The sequence below is a fragment of the Hylobates moloch genome, unplaced genomic scaffold, assembly GCF_009828535.3.
Source record: "Hylobates moloch isolate HMO894 unplaced genomic scaffold, HMol_V3 SCAFFOLD_2, whole genome shotgun sequence".
NCBI lineage: Eukaryota > Metazoa > Chordata > Mammalia > Primates > Hylobatidae > Hylobates > Hylobates moloch.
In genome coordinates this window covers 166,424,252-166,446,032 of record NW_026652277.1, presented here as the reverse complement: position 1 = coordinate 166,446,032, position 21,781 = coordinate 166,424,252, and the positions used below count along the sequence as shown (strand labels likewise).

Below are 21,781 nucleotides of genomic sequence, written 5' to 3'. Positions count from 1 at the left end.
TATAATCCAGTTTTGCTAATATATCCATATGTATAAGAGTGAGAGCAGATCTTATATCAAATCTGAACGAAAACTTTCGGAAATGCTAAAAACTTCAATTTCAGACATATTAATACATCCTCAAAATTTTATTTACAATAAGACCACCAATCTTGTTTTTATAACTGCCAACAGGTTTCTTGGTTTCTTGGCTGCAACTTTTTTATTTAACTGATCAAAGACTTAGAGAACAACAGGCTGTTCACAAGTTACCCTTAAAGTAGAAAACATGAAAGCTGCCTGTGTGTGTGTGGTATATGTGTGTACATGTGAGTATACATACCACATATACACACACACCGAAGTTATATATACACATACATACAGAAACACACACATGCACGCACTGGCAAAGAAAAAAGAAAACAATCTGGGCTGTTCACTTCATCAGATTCCAAGCAAAGATGCTCTTCTGTGCTTTCTGGACACACCTACTAATCACCAAAGCCTTAACCACTGACTGCTCCTTGCCTGCTCAGCAAATCAAACTCAACTCTGGAATGTTAAGCCAAGGTGTTCTCTAGGAGGAGTAGCTTAAGTAACTAGAGAGTTACTTTAAATAATAAGAGTTCACTGCATTCATGCCATAGCCCAGTACTTAAACCTATAACAGGCTCCGCTCTTGCAATAAAGACCAAAATCTTTAAATGTGACACACAAGGCCCAGCAAGAAAAGGGATCTCTCCCACCAAGGCCTCTGCATTTCCCCAGGGAAGCCACCTCTGACCTTCTGACTAGATCAGTTCTGCCTTTATACCCTGTACTTCTTCAGGCAACGAGGGAAAGAATGAAATCTATTGCATCAGTTAGCACATCTTCAGTTGCAAGTAACAGATAATCCTAACTTAAATTGGCGTAAACAGTAAGAAAATTTATTTCACAGAACAAGTCCAAGGTTAGTCGGTGCCAGGCATGGTACACTGGGGCTCTGCAGAGTTCTCTCTGCTGTTGGCTTGGCTCAGTCCTCACCCTGATGTTGGCTTCATGCTCAGACCAGCAGCAAAACAATTGTAACAGTTCCAGGCACCACACCCAGACATGACAACTTTCAGACGAAGAAAAGGCCACCTTTCCTAGAGTTGTTGCTGTTTTTCCAGAACCTCTGGACAGACCTCCCACTAATCTCACTGACCAGAACTAGGTCTCTGGCTCACCCCTACGGTCATCACCTACGGAGAATGGGACCTATGTGACTAGCTGAAACCAGTCAGGATTTACCCCAGTGCTAGGGATAAGATCACCTTCCCAAGAGTCACACAGGGGACAAGAGGCTCTCTAAACAAAATTCCAATTCTACTTAGAAAGAAGGGAAGAAAGAACATTAGATATGCACTCGATAGGGTCTGCCGGTTATCAATTTGGGGTACATGTTCTGGTCCCCAACAGTGTCTACAACTGCCAAGAGAAAGCCCCCTCCAGCAGCACCTGCAGGGGGATCCATAAACATGACAGGATCCATGCAGAGGGAGGCCACGGGGTGGGAGTGAGGGAGTAAGAGAAGGGACACAGAGTTTTTTGGTTGTTTTTGTTTTGTTTTGTTTTTGAGACAGAGTCTCACTCTGTCACCCAGGCTGGAGTGCAGTGGCGCAATCTCAGCTCACTGCAACCTCCGCCTTCTGGGTTCAAGCGATTCTCCTGACAGCCTCCTGAGTAGCTGGGACTACAGGCACCTGACACTATGCCCAGCTAATTTTTGTACTTTTAGTAGAGGCAGGGTTTCGCCATGTTGGCCAGGCTCGTCTGGAACTCCCGGCCTCAGGTGATCCACCCACCTCAGCCTCCCAAAGTGCTGGGATTACAAGCGTGAGCCACGGCACCTAGCTGGGACACAGAGTTTTTAATCAGGAGATGCAGACTCAAGTCTCAAGACTTCTGCTTAACACCTCATGACTACAGGCAAATCTCAGCCTTAGTTTTCTCATAAAATACAAAAAGATGTGCTTGACATATTGTGCAAGGTTGCTGTGATGACCAAATGAACTGGCATATGTGGAAAAAAACTTTGTAAACTAGATGCTAAACATAAGTAAGCACTGATTATCACCTACAATGGAAAAAGTCACAAACCATTCAGAAAAACTCTTTGGAGAAAAGGCCAACACTCTTATGTGGCCAAACTGAAGTATGTGTATTCTACTAATGGACATCTACCTTAAAAATGGTGTTTCTGGGCTGGGTGTGGTGGCTCACGCTTGTAATCCCAGCACTTTGGGAGGCCAAGGCTGGTAGATGACTTGAGGTCAGGAGTTTGAGACCAGCCTGGCCAACATGGCAAAACCCCACCTCTACTAAAAATACAAAAATTAGCCAGGCATGGTGGCGCATTCCTGTAATCCCAGCTATTCAGGAGGCTGAGTCATGAGAATCATTTAAACCCAGAAGGCGGAGGCTGCAGTGAGCCGAGATCATGCCATTGCACTCCAGCCTGGGCCACAGAGCAAGAATCTGTCTCCATTGATTTACTAATGACTTGGTTGGAGGCCAAAACCAGGATTCCCTTCTCCACTCTTTCCTTGACCCCTCCTCCATAGGCATGCACAATAATTAGATTCTCACTGTTTTCTTTTTGTTTTGAGATACAGTCTTGCTCTGTCACCCAGGCTGGAGTATAGTGGGGCGATCTCAGCTCACTGCAACCTCCGCCTCCTGGGTTCAAGCAATTCTCCCTGCCTCAGCCTTCCGAGTAGCTGCGATTACAGGTGCCTGCCACCATGCCCAGATAATAATTTTTCTATTTTTAGTAGAGACGGGGTTTCGCCATGTTGGCCAGTCTGGTCTCGAACTCCTGATCTCAGGTGATCTGCCCACCTTGGCCTCCCAAAGTGCTGGGATTAAAGGCATGAGCCACCGTGCTCGGCAGATTCTGTCTTCTATATGGAAAGGCAGGGCAGTGGTGTTTTATAGGTCAGAAAATGTTAAGAAAATCAAAAAAAGTGTTTTAGTTAGAAAGAGGGGAGATTATTTGAATGCACAAATAGAAGCTACTACTGGTCACTCATGAGAAAGCTCAGGTCAACTAACATTAACAGGTGTAAGCTGAGAAGCCACAAGGTAATAAATCCAGAGGCATCTAAGGCCTCCCTGCTAATGCTGTTTTGACCAGGCAGCCCACCTGACATGAAGTCACTCAACATGCAGCCTGCTCTGCCTAATTCCCTGCCTGCCCTCTCCATGTCTTAGTTCTGTCCATCTGTCTCCACTTACGACAGGGCAGAGACAGGAGAGCAGGCCACAGAGATTTTCAAACCTATCTGAAGAGTAAGACACGTGTTTGTTCAGGCGACATGTCTTGCCTAGGCAATAAAGTTGGAAGACTGGTCATGCCTCACACCTAGATCCTGGAGGGTGATGTATAGGAATACAACCTTCCTCACAATGAGGGTGACTTTCTCTCCTAGACTTAAAAATCAGCAACAACATATCCTAATTTTCCACTCAGGTCCAGGCAAAAGAAGAACGAGACAGCAGAGTGAGAGCAAAACATCTTAGGGAATTAAGATGAACAAATAATGGAAAATAGAAGCAGTGACTGACGATTTGCATGGGATGTCTATGCCCAAGTTTCTTGTGGCCTCACACATGCAGAGCAGCATCCCTGCCAACACGTAAGCTTCATGGAGCAGATGCGTCTAATAAGACCAATGCCCAAGATTATTTTCCATCTAAATTACCATATGTGTGTGAAAGGACTCTGAATTGTAAAGCTGTAAAGTTCTATACAAACACGGATAGAAAAACCTACCCCTTCTAAATCCAATGTGGTACCCTGGAAAAAGTACATTAGTGAAAAAACCGGGCTGCTCTGCCTATGGAGTGGCCATTCTTTTGTTTCTTTACTTTCTTAATAAACTTGCTTTCACTAAAATAAGGGGAAAAAAAGAAAAAACTGGCAAAATCTGAAACAAGTCTAGTGTTCAATTAATAATAATGTACCAATGTTAATTTCTTAGTTTTGACAAATGCTCTAGTTATGTAAGATGCTGGCTGGGCGCGGTGGCTCACACCTGTAATCCCAGCACTTTGGGAGGCCGAGGTGCGCAGATCATGAGGTCAAGAGATCAAGACCGTCCTGGCCAACATGGTGAAACCTCATCTCTACTGAAAATACAAAAATTAGCTGGGCATGGTGGTGCGCACCTTTAGTCCCAGATAATTGGGAGGCTGAGACAGGAGAATCGCTTGTACCCAGGAGGCAAAGGCTGCAGTGAGCTGAGATCATGCCACTGCACTCCAGCCTAGGTGACAGAGCGAGACTCCATCTAAAAAAGTAAATAAATAAAAGCTCATAAAAAAATTAAAAACACCCAACATCTGCTCAAGAAAAAAAAAGAAAAAACATTCCATGGGAAAAATACTTTCTAAGCAAATCATCAAGGTAGAAACAATGGAAAAAAGATTGATAGGTTTGACTACACAGAATAAACTTTTACACATCAAAATATGTCATGAACATAAGAGTTACAAGGCAACCAACCATGAAAAATATTTATACACCTAAGAGGTTAAAACAGTAACACAGTAAACTCCATAAACTTAAAAAAACAAAATGCTACAGGCCTAGATGCTATATCTGCTACAACTGCTTCACATATTTCAAAACCGTCCAAACTCACATTCAGAATCTCCTTCAACTACATGTTTTATCCCAACCATCCAAACCCTCTGGGTTCTCTGCAGCCTGAGAGTTCTGCTAGAGAAAGTGGAGCTTCAATGCAGCTAACCTCTGTTTAATCTGACCATTCCTAACCAAAATCTTCTAGAATCCAAAACCTTTCCTCTTTGAGCTCAGTATGTCAAGCTTAGCTACTTGGTGCCTACGATAGTGATCTGGTTAAACCAGAAGTGGGGGTCCTGAGAAGAGACTAAGGAGTGCAAAGACTGCACTGTCAAAACTAGACTCAAATTTCAGCACCAGCCAATCAGCACCAGAAGGGGGAAGTGGAAAAGCTTCAATGCAGGTGAGCAGTCATTTCCCACCTGGAGCCCCATTTACCTGGATTTTGAGAGAGACTCACATATCCAAAGAAAAAGCATCTTTTAAAATAAAATACAGTTACTCATCACTCAGCAGTTTACATTAGAGCCAATCTATCTCAGGAATTTTTTGATTGTTATTTCTGTGTGTTTTTAAATGTACAAGGAGACCAGAGAATTAGAAGAGACAGTGTACTTCTTTCAAATGTCCCTATATATAAAAAATAGTTTATATTAAGTCTAAGTTAGAATCATATTAAAAATATTAGTTATATTATATTAAGAATTAAGAGGCAGAAGCTTGTAAATCTCACATGACAATGAAGTTCCACACATGAATATAGAAGCCAAGAAACAAAATCATTTTTCACACAGAAGAGTATGACCGTATTAAACCACCGAACTAAAAATTCAGTAGCTGAAGGTATGCATCCCAGCTGATTAACAATCTTCCAGTAACATTAGATAAACCCATGCTATAAAATATTAATAGTCTGCTTCTCAAAATAATATTATGTGGTAACAGACAGTACTTAAGGCCAGGCAGACACAAAATGAAGAGAAAGGAATTAACTAAATCTTAACTTCTAGGGGCTCTTTTGTGATCTAATTTGTGAATGAGCCCAGCCTCCCCTGTCTGCCTCCTTCTTGGGACATCTCATCTGGGGTCCACTTTACCACTCAACACCAAAGGAGCGAAACCAATTCTGCTAGTCATTAACAATCTAGTGAAAGGTTTGGTAATAAATAATGAATAAATGATGAAAATTAAAAGAGTGTAGACATTGGCTTAAACTGAACTCCATAGATCATTGGTATCACTCACCTGATAGTGCTTTCTTGTATACATCAAGTTTTGGCTGTCTTGTATACATCAGAGTAACAGATCGATTCCCTATCAGTAAAATCACATGCCATTTTTCTTGGTCATGTGGGGGAGAAAGAACTTCACCAACTAAACATGGGTGAAGGACAGCCAAGGAGATTCCATTTATATGACCATCAGTCAGCCAAGGAGACAAGAGGTATTTGCAAAACACAGAAAACAAAGCTAAGAAAGGGAAGAAAAAATGTGGTATCCCAAGGCTCTCAGAATTAAGAACAATACTCCTACAATTTCTGAACCATATGGTCAACCTCGAGACTTCTCTATTTTACAATAAATTTATAGAAAGCTGATTTCAAAGCACCTCATAAACATTATTGCTTCTATGTATCTCTCTAAAGAAAAGCATTTTGGGGCCGGGTATGGTGGCTCACGCCTGTAATCCCAGCACTTTGGGAGGCCAAGGCGGGCAGATCACAAGGTCGAGAAACAGAGACCATCCTGGCCAACATGGTGAAACCCAGTCTCTAATAAAACTACAAAAATTAGCTGGATGTGGTGGCAGCCACCTGTAGTCCCAGCTACTCGGGAGGCTGAGACAGGAGAATCGCTTGAACTCGGGAGGCGGAGGCTGCAGTGAGCCAAGATCGTGCCACTGCACTCCAGCCTGGCGACAGAGCAACACTCCGTCTCAAAACAAAACAAAACAAAAAAAAAGAAAAGAAACGCATCTTAACCAGGAATGGTGGCTCATGTCTTTAATCACAGCACTTTGGGAGGCCAAGGTGGAAGGATCACTTGAGCCAGGGAAATCAAGGTGCAGTGAGCTATGACTGTGCCACTGTACTCCAGCCTAAGTGACAGAGCAAGACTCTTGTCTCAAAAAAAGAAGCAGTTTTAGCCTAGCAGGGACCAAATGATACTTAATGTTACTCTATCAAATTTCTTGGACAAAAATGCACATAAAATACAATTCTCACTATCATTGACTACTTTTTACACTGTATCACAAAATTTTTCAAGGCATTTTAATTGGTCAAAAACTTTAAATAAACATATTCCATATAACAATGTAATTGAGCAGCTTGTTAATGGTCCAGAAAAAGTCTGAAAGTAATAGTTAAAATTAAAGGTTGATGTAATTAAGATAAAATTGAATGAGAGAGAAAATTTGTGGAGTTCCTATCAGCACTTTGCTCTCCACTGATAACACAGACTCGGCTGTCACAGCCATTGAAGTTGTGAGGAGGGAGATGCAAAAATCAAACACAAATAGAATTTCATAAATCCAAAAAGGCTGGGAACTGATGCATTAGAGTAAGCTACAATAGATAGATTCTGGGCAGCATCCCAATCCTACACTACCTAATTTATTCCCGAGTCCCTCAGAGGCAAAGCTGGGTAAAAAGACAAAACAGAATGTGTGCCACTTTTATTCTCACTTCTGTCCTAGTATTAAAAATAATTTCTAATGGAATAAGATAAGCAAAATGTGAGCTTTCTGTCTTTTATTAAGAGTTATTGTGTATTACCCCCAAGCATTTCAAATATTAGATTATTTATTTCATTATTCAGGCAACAGAACATTAACTCAGAAAAGCAGTTTCTACATATGAAACATAAGACTGAGTTTCTCATTTCATGGGAAAATATGACAAGAATAAAAATGGAAAAGGCTCAAATCACTTGTAAGGCCTGGAAAAGGTGACCTCAGTGTCAACCGCATTCATCTTACGGGCTTCTCCTATGACCCAACCGCTTCTTTTTTTTTTTTTTTTTGAGACAGGGTCTCGCTCTGTCACCCAGCCTTGACCTCCCTGGGCTCAAGTGATCCTCCCACCTCAGCCTCCCACCTAGCTGGGACCACAGGCACGTGCCACCACACTGGGCTAATTTTTTAAATTATTTGTAGAGATGAAGTAGGTCTAGCTATGTTGCCCAGGCTGGTCTCCAACTCTTGGGCTCAAGCAATCCTTCCACCTAAACCTCCCAACATGCTGGGATTACATGTGTGAGCCACCACACCTGAGCAACCCAACCTCTTTAAACCTCTTTCTCTCAGATACATTAAATCCAGGCATCACTTTTTATTTATTTATTTACTTATTTATTTATTTTGGAGACTGGGTCTCGCTCTGTTACCCAGGCTGGAGTGCAGTGGTACAATCATGGCTCACTGCAGCCTCAACCTCCCCAGGCTCAAGCGATCATCCCACCTCAGGCCTCCGAGTAGCGGGGACACAGGTGCACCACCATGCCCAGCTACTTTTTAAATTATCTGTAAAGACCAAGCCTGGCTATGTTGTCCAGGCTGGTCTCCAACTGCTGGATTTAAATGATCCTCCCGACTCAGCCTCCCAAAATGCTGGGATTACGGGCATGAGCCACCATGCACGGCCAGGCATCACATTTTAATGGCATTCTCTCATCTGTTAACATACAGTTAACAGTTAAATTCTCTGATTATTTAACAACTCTAAACAGTAACTCTGCCGAAAATGTCAGCTTTGGCTGATGGGTTTTGTGGGCACAGCATAAGCCTAACTTCTTATGATGTAGGTCTTGATATTCTAACCATTGGAGCTGAATTTGTGCCTCCAGTTTTGTGGCTAAGAGGGTCATTTGAAGCTTAAGAACTGATTACGTGTAAAGATAATCCTGTGTATTTTCTCAGCCTATGGTAACATCACTGCTGATCAACTTTTCATGAATATTAAAACTGCCCCAGCACTAACAGCTCGGTTTGTAGCTGTTCGTAACAATGATGTGCATTTCCCCATGGAGGTAAACACACTCTTAATAGCCAAAGATAGTAGAAAGGCACAGTTGCAGGGGAGAACAACATGGTCCTGTAAGAGTTTCCTACACAAAACTCTTGACTTCCTTAACTGGGCTGAAAATCATTCACACACACAAATCAGAGGTATAACTGACTCAAGAAGTTTAAACTAATCTTCCTTTTGTCCTTGACAAGAAACTAATAAAAGAAACATCCAGTAGGATGAAAAAATTCTGAACCCAGCGACAACACTCTATAACATTTAAGTAGAATTCAAAATTGCTGAGCAACAGTTTTGGAAAGCAGATACAAGTGAGTCTTTAGAATGTAGTGTTCCAACTAGTAACTAGCTGGATCAATAGCTGAAACATACAAATAAAAGCTATAAGACTTCATAGCTTTCTTTCACAAAAATCTTAAAAAATCTTTCATAAACCATGATTGACCTAAAGGATCAAATTCTTAGACTTAACCAGACATTAATAGATCAGACACTACAAGCACTTTATCCCAGGGGATCTAATATGCCCATTACAAACTGGGATACATGTTAAAACTACACAAGGAAGAAACAGTAGAAATAATGGTAATAACCTAATACCCCATGTAACGTGTTTCCAAATCCTTTCCCATCCATTACAGTCTAAATTGAGTCTTTAATTTTTAAAAAGTGAGAAATCAGTATCTTACAGTGTGTATCTTTTGCAAAGCTCTCTCAAATCCATTTTGACTCTAATTGTGTTTCTGATTAAAAATAATAACAGTGAGAAAGATATTCAAATAAATCTATATCCTCTGCACAGCACCGCTGCACACCTACAGAATAATTTCCTACACTCTATAACCTACCACACCATTACCGTTGGAGCTTTCCATAAACACTACATTTCAATTCTATTCTTAAAACACTCTTTGTCTCACGGGTGAGTATCCTTGACACCACATAAGTATAGAGACTGTTATTTCTGCTTACATTAGAAAAAATATGATTCTAAATTAGCCATATTTAAAAGGAAAAAAGACATAATTTTTTAAATCCATGAATTCAAAATTTTAATTTTCACCAATTATTTTCTATGAAAGCAAGAAACCAAGTAGAGCTGACTCACTGGCATAGATCCTACCACGGTAAAGAGATGGCTAAAGGGAAAAGAAAGCACATATTTATCAGAGTTCGCAGTAATTTTATGGAGATGTGGTGATTAATGTTTCTGAGCAAATAATGTATTTAATTTTTTTTTCTTTTTTTTTTTTGAGATGGAGTCTCACTTTGTCGCCCAGGCTGGAGTGCAGTGGTGCGATCTTGGCTCACTGCAAACTCCGCCTCCTGGGTTCACGCCATTCTCCTGCCTCAGCCTCCTGAGTAGCTGGGACTAAAGGTGCCCACCGCCGTGCCTGGCTAATCTTTTTTTGTATTTTTAGTAGAGACTGGGTTTCACCATGGTCTTGATCTCCTGACCTCGTGATCTGCCCACCTCGGCCTCCCAAAGTGCTGGGATTACAGGCGTGAGCCACCGCGCCCGGCCCAGAATGTATTTAATTTTAGCTAAATAGGTAGTGGGCATCTATCTCCTTGTCTTCCTGGAATGTCTTCCCCTTTCTTTAGTTAAAATAACCTCAACTCTCCTTGTGAGTCTGTCCCCATTCTATATGGTCTTTATGGAAACCTCAACTGAGAACAATACACACACACACACACACACACACACACACACACACACACACGCACCCCTAAGGGGTAGGCAAATTACCCAAGGTCAATCATATGCTCAGACCAGGAAACTTGAATCTTATGACAGGAGAATTAAACCAGTTGGTGCAGTCTTTGAGACCATGGTGACCTAAACAAACATCTATTAGGTGGTTTCTGAAGCTTAGATCCTCTCAGCTCAGCCTTCAAAGGCTAGTTGTTCAGCATCTTCTGTGCCTATATAAGTGCTGTGCCTATGTTTATGTAACCTATCTTTTTCACTCAGTATTATGGGTATCTTTTCAGATTGGTTACTATAAATGCATGTCATCACTTTCAATGGCTGCATGCAAAGAAGGTAATATAATCCATTTAAATCATTCCTTGTCTAAGGTTATTTCCTATTCTTTACTATGTACATATATCTGTTCTAACACTTCCTACTATTTCTTCAGGATAAATTCCTGCTAAATGTGGACTTTCTGGGTAGAAGGCTATGCACACTTTGCATTGTGATACCTAACAGCAGCTATCTGGAATGAGTGCATCAATGTCTACTTAGGCTATCTGAGAGGACATACCTCCCTTCATCTGCACCAGCACCGAGAATTACCATCATCCTTATCATTCCCATTCCACACCAGGAGATGCCCAAATAATAAGATTACCAAGAGAAGGAACAGCAGAAGTCATCATAACATGATACTTTATATTAAACTTTACCAAATCATTTCAAATCCATAAAGGTCTAAATTGGGTCTAGGCCGGGTGCGGTGGCTCACACCTGTAACCCCAACACTTTGGGAGGGCAAGGCAGGAGGATCCCTTGAGCCCAGGAGTTCAAGACCAGCCTGGGCAACATAGTGAGACTTCATCTCTACAAAAAAAAAAATTTTAATTGACCAGGTGTGGTGATACGTGCCCGTAGTCCCAGCTACTCAGAAGGCTAAGGGAGGAAGATTGCTTAAACCTGGGAGGCCAGGCTGCAGTAAGCATGATCGCACCACTGCACTCCAGCCTGGGTGACAAAGTGAGACCCTGTCTCCAAAAAAATAAAAAAATTGTGTCTAAATTATACTGCCAACATAATCATTGAAAAATGCTGTCTTAAGTCTGCTCAGGCTGCAATAAAATCATAAACTGAGTGGCTTAAAGAACAGAAATTTATTTTGTTTCTTTTATGTTTTTAGTTTTATTATTATTTAAATAAAAAATAAATAAATAGAGACAAAGTCTCGTTATGTTGCCCAGGCTGGTCTCAAACTCCTGTGCTCAAGTGATCCTCTCACCTCAGCCTCCCACACTGCTAGGACTACAGGCAAGAGCCACCATGCCCGGCCACAACAGAAATTTATTTCCCGAAGTTCTGGAGGCTAAAAGTCTAAGATCAAGGTACCAGCAAGGTAAGTTTCATTCTGAGGCTTTTTCTCCTGGCTTGTAGGCAGCTGCCACCCTGCTGTGTGCTCACATGGGGAGAAAAAAAGCAAGCCTTCTGGTGTCTCTTCTTCTAAGGACACTAAGCCCATATGAAGGCCCCACACTCATGACCTCATCTAACCTTAATTACCTCCTACAGACCCCACTTCCAAATATTATCACATTGGGACTTAGGGCTTCAACATATGAAGGGGGGTAGGAGGACTCAAACAGTCCACAACAAATGGTATCTACTTTTGCTCTGAATTCTATTTATTTAATGACTAGTAAAACTGAACATTTTGTTTATTGCACATTTTTTTTCTTTTAAAAATGGTCTGCTCTGATTTCTGTCTGAACAGAAAGTATACAACATGAACCTGAAACATCTCATCATACCATAAAGCAAGGAAGCTATGAGATTACTAGAGACATGTCAGAAGGACTCAGGTGCCAACCTAAATAAGCCTATACTGCCCAAAGAGGGGGCAATTTGAGCATCGAAAGGACAGTAACTGCAATGGACTGAAACACACCACGTATGCTAAAATAGGCGTTCATAATGTTATGAGAAAAAATTTAAAACCCTCATCCATCACCACTGGGGGATACTAGGGGACCAAATCATAACTTTGAAAACTGGTAAATCAAGGGAAATAATCAGACACTTTTCACACCCTTCCTATACACTCTATACCTCAAGGTAACCAAATAATTGACAAAGGAGAATTTCTACACACACACACACACACACACACACACACACACACACATATATCTATTTCAGCTAATAACTAAATGACCAGGATGTAACCATATTGTAATCCCTCCTGAACTCATGGACCAAGTTAACATTCAAGAATGGTTGCTAGTATCACAAAAAGAAAGAAATAAGACTTCCTGATGAAAATAATCCTGCCCTCACAAAAAAATAAAATTGGATTCTTTTGATTAAGCCTCTACAATGAACTACCAATGCATAGGAAACACAAGAAATAAAAGAACATATTTTACATTACAAGGATGCAAAGAGTAAAATTCAGTTTCTTCAATAAAAAGTTGCAAAGAAAAAAAAAGATAGAGAACCTATAGGTTAAAAGAGACTTTAAACCATCCAACTGCAATGTATGGACCTCATTTGGATCTTAATTCAAACAATCATATATGTATATATGATATGATATAAACACACACACACACGTACATGCCCACACACACACATACACACAAATATATACTGCAGTCAAGGAGTATTGGTTGGATATTTGATGATACTAAGAAAAAACTTTTAAGGTAAGATAACAGTATTGTAATTATTTTAAGGGGTCTTTTTCTTTTTTTTTTTTTTTTTTTCTTGAGACAGAGTCTCGCTCTGTCGCCCAGGCTGGAGTGCAGTGGCGCAATCTCGGCTCACTGCAAGCTCCGCCTCCTGGGTTCACGCCATTCTCCTGCCTCAGCCTCTCCGAGTAGCTGGGACTACAGGCGCCTGCCACCACGCCCGGCTAATTTTTTGTATTTTTTTAGTAGAGACGGGGTTTCACCATGGTCTCGATCTCCTGACCTCGTGATCCGCCCGCCTTGGCCTCCCAAAGTGCTGGGATTACAAGCGTGAGCCACCGTGCCTGACCGGGGTCTTTTTCTTTTAAAGCCATGTACTAAAATATTTACAGACAAAATTATGACAGCTTGATTTGCTTTAAAATAATCCAAGGGGAGGGACATGAGAGGTACTGCTCAAACAAAATTGGTAATGTTTTAAAATTGCCAAAGCTGGGCAAGATACAGTGCTTTATTACACCAGTCTCCACTGTTAGCAATGTTTTAAAATTTCCACGATAGGCCGGGTGCGGTGGCTCACATCTGCAATCCCAGCACTTTGGGAAGCCGAGGCGGGCGGATCACGAAGTCAGGAGTTCGAGATCAGCCTAGCCAACATAGTGAAACCCTGTCTCTACTAAAAACAACAAAAAAATTAGCTGGGTGTTGTGGTGGACACCTGTAATCCCAGCTACTTGGGAAGCTGAGGCAAGGAGAATCGCTTGAACCCCGGAGGCGGAGGTTGCAGTGAGCCAAGATTGTGCCACTGCACTCCAGCCTGGGCGACAGTGAGCAGCAGGGTGGAGTTTCAGTGCCCGCGCTGTGGAGTGAAGTGAACCGGTACGGCCAGAACAGCAACTTCATGTGTGCTCTCAAGACTGTCAATAAGATACTGCAGATCAACAAAGATGATGTAACTGGCCTGCATTGTAAAGTGATATGCCTTATCCAGAATGGAAGTTTCAGAGAAGCCTTGAATGTCATCAATACTTGCACCAAACTGTTAGCGAATAATTCTCTCTCCTTTGAAAAGGCATATTACAAGTACAGGCTCAACAGAATTGAGAATGCCTTGAAGACAGTAGAAAGTGCCAACCGGCAGACAGACAAACTGAAGGAGCTTTATGGATAAGTGTTATAACCGTCTGGAACGCTATGATGAATGCTTAGTGGCATAAAGAGATCTTGTCCGAAACTCCCACGATGATTATGATGAGGAGAGGAAAACAAACCCTTCAGCAGTTGTTGCAGCTCAAAGCAATTGGGAAAAAGTGGCTCCAGAGAGCCTGGGCTTCCAAGAAGGCACACATGAGCTGTGCTACAACATTGCATGTGCACTGACAGACCACGGCCAGCTGAACCAGGCCATGAACATCCTACAAAAAGCTGAAGGTCTTTGCCACCATTCATTATCAGAAGACGCTGATGGGACTGAGGAAGACCCACAGGCAGGACTGGCCATCACTCATGGCCAGATGGCCTATATTCTGCAGCTTCAGGGTCAAACAGAGGAGGCTTTGCAACTTTACAATCAAATAATAAAACTAAAACCAACAGATGTAGGGTTACTAGATGTAATTGCAAATAACATCGTTACCATTAACAAGGACCAAAACGTCTTTGACTCCAAGAAGAAAGTGAAATTAACCAATGCAGAAAGAGTAGAGTTTAAGCTTTCCAAGAAACAACTACAAGCTATAGAATTTAACAAAGCTGGCGGGCGCGGTGGCTCATGCCTGTAATCCCAGCACTTTGGGAGGCGGAGGCAGGAGGATCACAAGGTCAGGAGTTCGAGACCAGCCTGGCCAATATAGTGAAACCCCGTCTCCACTAAAAATATAAAAATTAGCCGGGCGTGATGGAGCATGCCTGTAGTCCCAGCTACTCGGGAGGCTGAGGCAGAAGAATCACTTGAAGCAGGGAGGCAGAGGTTGCGGTGAGCCAAGGTCACGCCACTGCACTCCAGCCTGGGTGACAGAGCGAGACACCATCTTAAAAAAAAACAAAAAACAAAAAAAAACACAATTTAACAAGGCATTACTTGCTATGTACACAAACCAGGCCGAACAATGCCTCAAAATATCTGCCAGTTTACATTCCCAAAGTCCCAAGCATCTCTTACCTATGTTAATCCAAGCTGCCCAGCTCTGCGTGAAAAGCAGCACACAAAAGCAACAGAGCTGCTTCAGGAATTTTCAGATCAGCATAAAGAAAATGCAGTTGAAATTAAGCTGACCATGGCACAGTTGAAAATTTCTCAAGAGAATATTTCTTAGCATGTCTAATATTGAGAAGCAGAGAGGAGTTAAAGCAGAAACCAGGCATGGTGTCTGCATTAGTGACCATGTGTAGCCACAAAGAAGATATTAATAGTACCACTGAGGTCTTCACACAAGCTATCCGGTGGTATCAAAACCATCAGCTCAAATCTCCTGCTCATTTGTCCTTGATAAAAGAAGCTGCAAACTTCAAGCTCAAATATGGGTGGGAGGAGGCAATTAGTGACCTTAGAACAGCTACGGAAACAAAATCCAAAAGATATTCACACCCTGGCACAGCTTATTTCTGCTTACTCACTTGTAGATCCAGAGAAAGGCAAAGCTCTTAGTAAACATTTGCCATTATCAGATAGTACGTCTCTAAAAAGTAGATGTTGAGGCTCTTGAAAATTCTCCTGCTGCTATGTACATTTGGAAGGGTGGAAAAGTTACTAGAGATAGTCAACCAAAGGAACAAGGAAAGGGAGACTTGAAAAAGAAAAAGAAGGGAAAATTGCCTAAGAATTATGACCCAAAAGTTTACCCCAGATCCAGAAAGATGGCTGCCAATGCAAGAATGTTCTTTCTACCAGGAAGAAAGGGTAAAAAGAAGGATCAGATTGGAAAAGGGACCCAGGGAGCAACTGCAGGAACTTCATCTGAACTGGATGCCAGAAAAACTGTGAGTAGCCCACCCACCTCCCCAAGATCTGGCAGTGCAGCGACACTATCTGCCTCTACAAGTAACATCATACCCCCAAGACAACAGAAACCTGCAGGGGCTCAAGCAATAAAAAAGAAACAGCAACAGAAAAAGAAGAAAGGTGGAAAAGGTGGCTGGTGATGAGAATATTCTTGTTGAAGGCTGTTTTTAAACTAGTCTCGGTGACATTAGGAATATAATAAAGGTAACACAGCAAGAAGCACAGAACTGCTCCCTCTTCATCTCCATATTTTCATAAATAATTTCTTGTGTTTCAAATGGAAAACATCTTCCTCAAAGTCTGCCTAGTGAGATATGGCCTACTGGTTGCCTCATAGCTTTGTACAGATTATGAGGACTGAAAATATGGCCGGGCGTGGTGGCTCACACCTATAATCCCAGCACTTTGGGAGGCCGAGGTGGGCGGATCACGAGGTCAGCAGTTCGAGACCAGCCTGGCCAACACAGTGAAACCCTGTCTCTACTAAACGTACAAAAATTAGCTGGGTGTGGTGGCACACACCTGTAGTCCCAACTACTCGGGTGGCTGAGGCAGAATTGCTTCAACCTGGGAGGCGGAGGTTGCAGTGAGCCGAGATGGGGCCACTGCACTCCAGCTTGGGTGACAGAGCAAGACCCTATCTCAAAAAAAAAAAAAAAAGAAAAAGAAAATAATTGGGCATTTACCCATCTTGGTATCTGTTGTATCCTTTATCTGTGTGTGCTGATTTGATCTTTTTTCAGTTTCACAAACCTTATCTAAGGCTTTCCAGGATTTAAACAGAAACTACTTCTACTATTTCAGCTAGAGTCTGAAGACACTTCTTTCTGTTCAAGTCCCACTTTAAATTATGTCTTAGGAGGCCTTAGGTGACTGAAAGTGGAATCTTCTGAGCATTCCAAAATATCTGCTTAGAAATATCATGTGATAAAGAGGAACCTTCTTAATACACTGATGTTCTTCACTTAATTAAATGAATGGCCACAAGAAAAAAAAGACTTACATGATAAAAAGTTGAAATGTAAAGAAAAAAAGATCTGTTCGTGTCCTTAGCCCATTTTTCTAATGAACTGTTCATCTTTTTCTTATTGATTTTTACGACTCTATATAAATTGAGATGCTTAATACATGTTGCACGTATTTTTCCAGTTTGTCATTTGTCTTTTTGCTCATGCCATTCTTCACTATACAGACACTGAAAATAACATATGCCGTAAAAATTGCTGTCAAATCTTTTACTTTATAGGTTTCCATTTGGTGTTAAGCTTAGAAAGACTTTTCCCATACTGGAATTCTATTAACATTTACCTACATTTCCCTTTAAGCTTTATTGAATTTTAAAGGAGCCCTATAAATGAATATACCCTTCCATTCAGCAAAATATACCACCACTACAACATTAGCTGGGAAATAAAAACAACATCTGCATTAGCCGCAATTTCAGGAAGATGTGCTGTAATGTCATTATCCATACAGAAGGGAAGTGATAGGACCCAACAAGGATTTAACACACTTACTGGTTTTATCCCCCATGGGTCCTTATTTTAAAGAGTTTCTGGCCGGGCGCGGTGGCTCACGCCTGTAATCCCAGCACTTTGGGAGGCCGAGGCGGGCGGATCACGAGGTCAGGAGATCGAGACCATCCTGGCTAACACGGTGAAACCCCGTCTCTACTAAAAATACAAAAAATTAGCCGGGCGAGGTGGCAGGCGCCTGTAGTCCCAGCTACACGGGAGGCTGAGGCAGGAGAATGGCGTGAACCCCGGGGGGCGGAGCCTGCAGTGAGCCGAGATCGCGCCACTGCACTCCAGCCTGGGTGAAAGAGCGAGACTCCGTCTCAAAAAAAAATAAAAAATAAAAATAAAAATAAATAAAAAAATAAAGAGTTTCTATGCATTAAATAATAACGAATTTGTTTTAACGAATTTAATTAAATTTGTTTTAATAAAATAAGTGTTCTATAACTTCTAGTCAGAGTTCCTGATCATTGCCTCATGGTCTTAACTAAGGTCAAATACAAGGTTCCTGATCATCATGAAGTACCACAGTTACTAACATTTAGTATACAAAAATCTAGAACGTTTATCAACAAAATGTGGTATATACATACAATGGAATATTATTCAGTTTTTAGAAGGACAGGAATTCGGCTGGGCGTGGTGGCTCATGCCTGTAAACCAAGCACTTCGGGAGGCCTAGCTGGGAGGACTGCTTGAGCCCAACAGTTCGAGACCAGCCTGGGCAACATAGTGAGACCTTGTCTCTAGAAACAACAGCAAGAACAAAAGGATGCAAATGCTGACGCATGCTATAACATGGATGAACCCTGAGGACATCACGCTAAGTGAAATAAGCCAGTCATGAAAGGGCAAATACTGTGTAATTCCACTTACATGAGGTACCTAGAGTAGTCAAATTCATAGAGATAGAAAATAGAGGGGTGGGTTCCAGGGGCTGCAGGGAGGCGAAAAGGAGTTGGGGTTTAACAGGTCTGAAGTTTCAGTTGGGACTCTGAACAAAGTTCTGGACAGAAGTGATAGTTGCATGACAACGTGAATGTACCTAATGCTACTGAACCGTACACTTAAAATTTAAGTTTGTTTTTTTTCCTTTGAGACAGAGTTTCACTGTGTCACCCAGGCTGGAGTGCAGTGGTGCAACCTCTGCTCACTGCAACCTTACAGCAACCGCAGCCTCCCGGGTTCAAGCAATTCTTTTGCCTCCGCCTCTCAGGTAGCTGGGATTACAGGTGTGTGCCACAACAACTGGTTAATTTTTGTATTTTTAGTAGAGACAGGGTTTCACCATGTTGGCCAGGCTGGTCTCGAACTCCTGGCCTAAAGGGATCCACCTGCCTCAGCTTCCCAAAGTACTGGGATTATAGGCGTGAGCCACCACACCCAGCCAGGATGATAAATTTTATGGTATGTACATTTTACCACAAAAAAATTAGTATGTTTAGTATGTTACAATTTAGTAACTAAACATTATCTCAGCCAAATTAAAAGAAATTTGACATTTTAATTACATATTCCATGCAGTCTCACTAAAGACAAATGTACAATTTCTGTAAGGCTTTTGGTAATACTGAAATGCTTCACAGAATCCTAAACAGAAACCCATGCAGTAACTAAATCGCAGCATTTCTTAAGAGGTTGTACTCAGTTTTTAAATGCATTTTACAAATCACATGCATAGTTCACTCTCTCCAGGAGATTGTTAATTGATGTTGTAAATGAGTAGAACAGATGAAGAAACATTCCGACCTAGCTTAGCCATGCACATGGTAGCCACTCCACAAACCTTCCTGAATTCAGATACTGGAATCTACAGCAAAATCAAAAAGAAAACCTGGGCTTCCCACAGTCCTATAAACTATCCAGTGAGAGGGCTGAAATTTGGCCTGAAGGAAGGCTGCTGTCTCTTGACCCTTCTTTCATTACTCGCTATCTCAGCATCAATGTTGGATGATTCCATTTAAAACAGGCTTCAGGTACCACACATTGCTTTATGGGTTAAAAATCTTTTTCTATTCAGAGTTTTGGTAGGTAAAAAACTGTGAATAACCAAACTGCCACTCTTAGAGCTCCATATGCAAGGCTGAAAGATAAATATGATTTATACACACAAACTTTCTTTTTGGTTTGTTTGTTTTTAGACGGAGTCTCACTCTGTTGTCAGGCTGGAGTGCAGTGGCGCGATCTCAGCTCACTGCAACCTCCGCCCTCCGAGTTCAAGCGATTCTCCTGCCTCAGCCTCCCGAGTAGCTGGGATTACAGGCGCCTGCCACTGCACCCGGCTAATTTTCTGTATTTTTAGTAGATAACGGGGGTTTCACCTACTTGGCCAGGCTGGTCTTGAACTCCTGACCTCGTGATCCACCCGCCTCGGCCTCCCAAAGTGCTGGTATTACAGGCGTGAGCCACTGCGCCCAGCCTATATACACAAACTTTCTAAATGAAGAGGACATTATTTTAAAATAAACAATAGTAAATGCATAAAGTTCGTATTTCTCAACCACAGGAAGCAATCATGACTTCCTAATCATCTTCCATGTATGAAAGTTCCATTGTGTTGAAAACATTTTTCCCCGTATTCCTCCCTCTAATTCAGCACTACTGACTTTAACTCTGGAAGCCGACACCTCCCCACATCATGTAAAAAACAAAACCAAAAATAAATAAATAAACCTGCTACTTCCACAGCCCTAATATAGAGCTCTTAAAATTCTTAAAGGAAATCCACATCGTCTAACAACTTCCACACAAATTAAGTACTATTCTTTAAACTAAGGAACTAAACATCAAATTTAGCTATTCACAATTTATTCATATCATCACTTCCATGCCAGTTACCTATCAAGGACTTCACTAGAAGACAGGACACTTGTGACTCTCCCATTCAGAACATGGCTATCACTGCACAACGCGAGATGAGTGTGCCCATGGCCTCTCTGGATTGCAGTGTGGCTATGTGCAAGGTGCCTTGTCACTTCTCATCCATCACAACCTCACGCCCCAGCAATCTGGCGCTGCGGAGCTCGGGGAGAACTTTCCAGGACCACCGGACCATTCCCAGCGGGTTTGTCTGCAAGAACTTCAACTAAGAAATGGAGACCCCAGACACGGAGGAAGTGGCACAAAGGAAGGGACCCACACCCACACCTGCAACGGGCTTTTACGTCCTTCAAAACCTTAGAAATAACTTCCTCTGTGCTTTTTCATAAACCTGCCTATTGCAATGACTTAAAGGATATCCTTAAGGTGCTGAACTACTGTAAAACAAAAGGGGGGTGGGGGAGACCCCAAAGAGATCCAGGAGACAGTTCCTGGCGAGGGGAGCTGATTATACCCGACGGGAAAGTCTTAACAGACTTTCTGATGACAAGGGTAGTTCAGCAGGTAGAAGGAATAGGACCCCAACAAACCTTAACCCGGGAGAGAGCTGTCACCCTCGTTTCCTTCCACAAAGCCAAACCACCCTCACCTTCTCATCCCTGAAGCGGTGTCGCCACAGGAAGAAGCAGACACCTCCCAGCTAATTGCCCCAAGCGGGTCAAACTTCGGAATCTGCGTCCTGCTCTGTGTTGTGGAGCGCATGGCAAAGAGGAAGGGTTGGTGCTCGGAGCAGAATCTCCGTGATTTGCCGGAGGAAACAGCACAGACTCCAGACAGCAGAAGCGCTGGGATTTCCATGCAGCTGCCACGACAGGTGACCGGGCCCGCTCTGCAGACACCCGGCTCGCCCGGGGGCTTCGCGGAAGGTGGGGCAGGCGGGCTGGGGAGACGGGCCCGGCAGGGGAGGTGGCGGCGCGGCCGGGGAAGCCGCTCGGGCCCGACGCCGGGGAGGAAGAGGAGGAGCGCAGCCCAGTCTCCCTGGGGAAACCGTTTTCAGGGATTTTCTGTCTCCACAATCAAGAAAAAAAAAAATGGCTCCAAGCCAAACGCCTCCCGATCTCACACACACACACACACACCACACGCACCACCCCACACGCACGCCCGCCTCGCGCTCAGCTTTCGCCCCATTTTCTCACACGCGGAGACAAAAGGCTCCCACAGCCAAGCAGCGGCCACGGCCGCCGGGCCCGGGTCAGACGCCCCCTCGCGCCGCCCCCTCCCAAGACTCCCGCAGCCACCGCCCCGACCCCCGCCCGCCGCGCCCACCAAGCCCGCCGCGCAGACCCCGGGGCCCGCCGCAGGGGGACACACGCCCGGCGGGGCAGGGACGGCGCTCGGGCCGGCGCCCCCTCCCGCGGGACTGCGCGGCGCCCGGCCC

The 21,781-nt window shown here is 42.9% G+C and overlaps 1 protein-coding gene and 1 pseudogene across 1 annotated transcript in view; one reads left to right on the top strand and one right to left on the bottom strand.

Annotated features, from left to right (window-relative positions):
* LOC116476989 (signal recognition particle subunit SRP72-like) overlaps positions 1–16,143 on the top strand; it is a 61,958-nt pseudogene extending 45,815 nt beyond the window's left edge.
* Positions 1–21,607, bottom strand: part of TULP4 (TUB like protein 4) — a 286,724-nt gene extending 265,117 nt beyond the window's left edge. The window contains exon 1 of the mRNA XM_032161426.2: positions 20,990–21,607. The gene's annotated coding sequence lies outside the window, so the exon portion shown is untranslated. The remainder of the gene's footprint in view (positions 1–20,989) is intronic.
* Positions 21,608–21,781: the final 174 nt, after the last annotated feature.